We start from the raw sequence: 5,784 nt of genomic DNA, 5'->3' as shown, positions 1-5,784 counted from the left end.
CCTTGGAACCCCGCGGCGGAGGGGGCGGGGCGCGCGGGGGTGGGGGAGGGGCGGGGTGGGGGAGGGGCGGGCGGGGAGGGAGCTGCGGGCCCCGCCGGGGGCGAGTCCCTGCGGGGGAGGCCCTGGAGGCCGCGGCGCGGATTCCCGAGTTTCTCTTCCTGCTAGGGCAGTGGTGACCAAGAGCTCCTTCTGCCCTCCCGCCCGTCCTCGACGGGGGAAACAGCTTGGCCCGGTATCAGATTGCAGGCTCCGATTTTCCAAAGGGAGATAGGCCTGCGCGGCCTCTGGCTTGTGGGAGCACTGCCTTCCAGGGGCCCCTCCGCACCCTTGTCTTCCCCTGGGGCTTCTCACACCCTCGGAGGGCCCTGCGGTGACGGGGAGGGTCGGCTCGGCTCTTCTCATCCAGTAGTTAGAGCAAAGCTCAGTCCGCACATGTTGATTCAAATGCCTGCTATGTGTTCAGCACCTAAGGTCACGCATTCTACCCTCCATATGTATAATCCAGGTGGTGACAAGATGTGAACACGCATTATTGACCAACCCAAGACAATATATGATAAATTGGTAAGCTGGGGACAAATAGAAGAGGGTAGGACGGGGCATCAGTGAGAACTGTAATTGTCAGGGAAGGTTCTCTGAGGAGGCAGGCTTCAGTAGGTCCTGCAAGCAAGACTAAATTTGGCTATTCAGGGTGAGGGCTGGGTGGCCAGAAAAACGATGTCTTGCGAACCAGTTACATTTTCTCATTCTCACAATTCCACATCTGATAACGTAGATGTATTATGTGTGTATTTGGAGTAGATTGAACAAAAAGAAGACAGTTACAGAGAGTTTCTGGGAGACCTCTACTAATACTTCTTTCCTTTAGTTACTCCTTCCCCTCTTTTCCTTCAGTGAATGAGTCAGGAAAGGATAAAGAACATTCTAATCCCACACTTTGGGGAGTGGAGTTGGTTGGCCCTCCAGTACCGTCTCCATGCATCTGGTATAGCACACTCATTGTTGATTCCAAAAGCTTAGATCTAAATTATTTTCCCCAGAGGAAAATTTCCCAGCTGGAGATTGATTCCCTAAACCTAGGAAATGGTTTCATAGATGCCACTGGTAGCATGAATTAGGGGCAGGTAATCTAGATCCTAAACTCACACTATTAAACCGCCAGAAGAACTTCCCAAGGATGAGCCTGAATGTTACAGCATTATCTTCCAATAAAAGACAGCACATTTTTTGGCCAGATGCATCCTGTATTCTGAGAACACCAAAGTGAGAAGTAAGAAATTAAAGTATAAAATGTATAGTGCAGAAAACATTGATTCTCAAGATTAACTTGTAAAGTTAAATTGCAAAAGACAGATCACTTCGTCAGATAAGATCATTCATCTTATCTTTGGGAGAGGCACAGTGTTGTAGAATACACCACATAAATCCCACACGCTTCTTTAACATGTACAGTGTCCCAAGCCATACCAGACAAAATGCTGGAATCAGAGCTAATTAGCCTGTGAGCTCTCTAGAGGTAACTGTAGAATCAGTTTTGTATTTGATAGTTAAATATACATACATATATAAATGCAGGAATGAAATAGCTTCCATTCCATTAACAATATGCAGACTCACAAGTTTTGGTTAGGATATCCTTATAAAAACAATTCTGTTTTTCCAAACTGCTATTTACTTCACCCGATACAATATTAAATACCTCTTCCTGATTGATGTTTTGTGATTAGTCGCATCTTACATTTCTTACCTGAGCTAGATTCCTGCCCTCCAAGGTAGTGGTTGCAGTAGATGCCTTGAAATTTTAGATTCTTAAAGCTTTTCTTCAAAGATAATTTTAAAAATAAAGAAAACATATGTAAAAGTCATCAAGATGCATTGCTTCCAAAAATCACTTTTTTTAAACGCAGTTTATTTTGCAGGTAGTGCAACTAAAAAAAGTAAAAACGAGGAAAAAAATGTGGCCTTGTCCTGGTTCTTTCTTTCTTTCTTTCTTTCTTTCTTTCTTTCTTTCTTTCTTTCTTTCTTTCTTTCTTTCTTTCTTTCTTTTTTCTTTTTTTTTTTTTTTTTTTTTTCAAAGAATGCTTCTTCTTAGGGTTGCTGTTGATTTGGCCTGTAGTTACTAGAGAAACTCCAAGGATCTCATTCCCTTTATGGTTCATGTCTAGGCATGCCTGGAGACCAGGGAGACCCATGATTTAATCTAAGTAAGAATGCCTGTGGTGTTTTAAATGACCAAACAGAAGATTGCATTTATTTTAGACAAAACCAGGAAGGTACCTTTCAGAGCAATTGTTTACTGTTTTATTGAATTTCTGGGCTTTTGGTGATTCGAGTGATGAGGAAGGAGTGCTAAGGAGAGGAGATGAGGTTGGTGATTAGGAACAAACCCAGAAGAGTATAGAAAACACATACCTTCTGGTTCAGCTTTGGAGAATTTGTATTGGTTAAATTTACCACTCCTCGATAAAAGACTAGAGTGATGGGAATTGGGAATTAAAACGGAGACAAACTTGCTCTCTTCTTTAATATAACACAGACACACCATCTGAACATTTTTTAGCCTTCATATCTTTTGGAGGATGTTGTTTGGAGGAAGAAATGAAGAATCAGACTGATGAGAAATTGTTGGAGTTTAGCAGCTTCTTTTAAACCTATTTTCTAAATGTATATTTTCTCTTAGGAAATAGAGAACCATGTTTTGATTTTTATATTGATCAATAAACATCAGACTAGCTTATTAACATTTATGACACTCTATTTAGGAACTAGTTTACATGTTGATGCAAGACTAGATAGAAGTCAACATAGTGCCTTTGAAGAGCTAAAAATCAATGAATCTGTTCAATTATGAGAGGAGACTTTTTTCTAGCTAAAATGAACTGCCAGGAATTTTTATAATTTCATACTTCTGATTTCATTTCATTGTGTTCTTATTAGTAAGAGTGCACCAGATTCTTCATTAGCTTATTTATATTTATTGATTAATCAATACTGTTGCTTTCAGTATGAAAATGTTAAAGTAAATCAGAAACGATCTAAAAAAGAGACTTTATTACTGAAATTGCTTGAGCTTTTTGTTAAGGATTCAGCAGTAGGAGCAAACACGTTGCATATTTACCATCTTGAGAGAACACAGGATTTGTGGTCTAGTTGGAGAGATGATTTGTGTACATAATTAAGATAGCGATGGTTTAGTAATTATATCAATATAAATATATAATTAATATCTATATATTATTTATATTATATATATTTACATTACATACCAAGATTGTTAGATTTATACATGCTTTAAGTCTTCTGAATAATGTAAGATTCATTATTATTTTAAAATTAATTTTTAATTTTTAAATTTTTAATTAAATATTTGATAAATTACTTTCAGGTATATAACATCGTGATTTGACAATTATATACATTATGAAATAGTTTGCTAAGTGTAGCTACCATGTATCACCATACAAAGTTATTACAATATTATTGACTATATTCCCTATGTTGTACTTTTCATCCCTTTGACTTATTTATTTCATAACTGGAAGTTTGTACCTCTTAATCCCCTTTACCTATTTTGCCTATTTCCTGAATCCTCTTTCCTCTGGTAACCACCAGTTTGTTCTCTGTATTTATGAATCTCTTTCTGTTTTTTGTTTGTTTCATTTTTTAGATCCTCTACATAACTGAAATCATATGGTATTTGCCTTTCTATGTCAGACTTATTTCACTTAGCATAATGCCCTCTAGGTCCATCCATATTGTTACAAATGGCAAGATTCCATCCTTTTTATGGCTGAGTAATATTCCATTATACATCTATATCTATCTATCTATCTATCTATCTATCTATCTATCTATCTATCTATCAACTACTTCTCTTTTGTTTAATTGTCTATGGATGAACACTTTCATATCTTGGCTATTGTACATAATGCTGCAATAAATATTGGGGTGCATAATCTCTTCAAATTTGTGTTTTTGTTTTCTTTGCATAAATACCCAGAATTGGAATGACTGAATTATATGGTATTTTTTATTTTTATTTTTTTGGAGGAATCTTCATACTGTTTTTTTTTTTTTTTATAGTGGCTGCACAACTTACGTAAGCTTCATTATTGCCAGTATTTAGCAAAAAAGAAAAGGCAAATCACTGAAGGTTGGCACACAGAGAAGGTTGTACAGAAACTATGGGATAGAGCTGGATCTAGAAGGAAAAGTAGGACATAGATAAAGGGAGAAGATAGAGGTTGGTATTTTTGGTAAGACGAGCAATTTGTGAGGGAAAAATACAAGCCAGTTCATGGAGACCGTAACATATGTGGTCAGTTGGGAGAGCAATGAGTGTGTCCCCACTTGGGGAAATAAGATTAGAGATGTGGGTAAGTTGGAGATAGATCATGGGGGACTATAGGTGTCAGGCTACCGGGAGTTTTAATCTCATTCTCCTGCCTGCAGGGGTCTATGACTTATACCACATGTTGTTCTGTGGTAATTAATAGAGTAGCATGGATTAGAGGAGGGGGAGACTGGGGAGACTCAGCATCCATTTAGGTAATTATTTTAATGACCTAGGTATGAAATGATATAGGAATCACTTGGTATGAATGGGAAAGATTTGGGGAAGGAAAGGGCATAAGACCTAGTGACTGGTTAAAGTGGAGGGAGAACAAGATGAACCTCCACGTTCTAGTTTCAAAGATGCTGGGAGGCAAATCTAGTAAGATGCTAATTATGATGCATTTATGCTCAGGCATGTTTAGTTTAGGTGATGAAAGGACTTTCATAGAGTTGGATATTTGGGGCTGCAACTCTTGAAAGGAGGGATTTAGATGTTTCCTAAAGGTGCAACAGTTGAAGTCCTAAGGATGAATGAGATCTCCAGGAGAGGTATGCTGTCTTATATTTTACTGACCCTCCAACATTTGCTCTGGTCCACCCAGGACAGAGCAAGGTGTTTTTCTTGAAGAGAAAACAGAGTGAGGTAAGCAGAAGGCTTGGGACTTAACTTTGAGAGTATCCGTGTCCTCTTGTAAGGGCTGGCAGTAAGAAGTAAATCTTGAGCCTACAAGGAGAAGCAGAAGAGAGGACTCCCACAAAAGCCAAGCTATTGTAAACAGGGTCATATACCTATATGAATTCAAGGGAATATATGAATTCAAGGGAAATAGTTGTCTGGGAACCATCAGGTCATAAGGCTTGGTCAGTGGGCAGTAGATGACTGTACTGGCTTTTCCAGACTGTTGTCTCAGGGCTTTATTTATTGAGTCAGTGAGGGGTCCATGGACTTCTCTAGACTATTAGGAAACATATTAACTTTTCTGGCTGCTTCCCCCATACTGGTTAGCCTCTGTCGCCTCCCCAAAAAGTCTCAGGTAGATATTTAAGGATTTTAGAAGTAATTTTAGAGTTTCAGTACAGACAACAGATGATCTGAATGCACAGTTGAAGAAAGTCTATTCTTAAAAGCTCTAGAATGTGTTCTGTAACTTTATGAAGCCAAAAGCAGGAAATTGACTGATTATCTTGTTAATAAATTCGTCAGCATGAAAATACTTTATGCCATTCTTTTAAGCGCCACTGGAGGTCTACTTATTTTTGTTTTTATTTCTATTCTCCCATTTGGCCCTTAATCCTTTTTTCTAGGCGGGGTTTGTATTCCTCAGTTTAAAAAATTTTTATAACTCTGAAAAAAAGTCACATAATTCTGATTTATTATCTTTATTTCCTCTATCTCCATAGAATATATCTCAAGGATGTCATTAAGTTCAAACATTCAGTCAAGTGTAT

The 5,784-nt window shown here is 38.2% G+C and overlaps 1 protein-coding gene across 2 annotated transcripts in view; it reads left to right on the top strand.

Annotated features, from left to right (window-relative positions):
* The first annotated feature begins 79 nt into the window (after positions 1–79).
* The window catches only part of BTG4 (BTG anti-proliferation factor 4), a 33,783-nt gene continuing 28,078 nt past the window's right edge, over positions 80–5,784 (top strand). For both annotated transcript variants that reach the window (XM_072821929.1, XM_072821928.1), the window contains exon 1: positions 80–564. The gene's annotated coding sequence lies outside the window, so the exon portion shown is untranslated. The remainder of the gene's footprint in view (positions 565–5,784) is intronic.

The sequence above is a fragment of the Canis lupus genome, chromosome 3 (genome assembly GCF_048164855.1).
Source record: "Canis lupus baileyi chromosome 3, mCanLup2.hap1, whole genome shotgun sequence".
NCBI lineage: Eukaryota > Metazoa > Chordata > Mammalia > Carnivora > Canidae > Canis > Canis lupus.
This window is presented reverse-complemented; position numbering and strand designations above follow the sequence as displayed.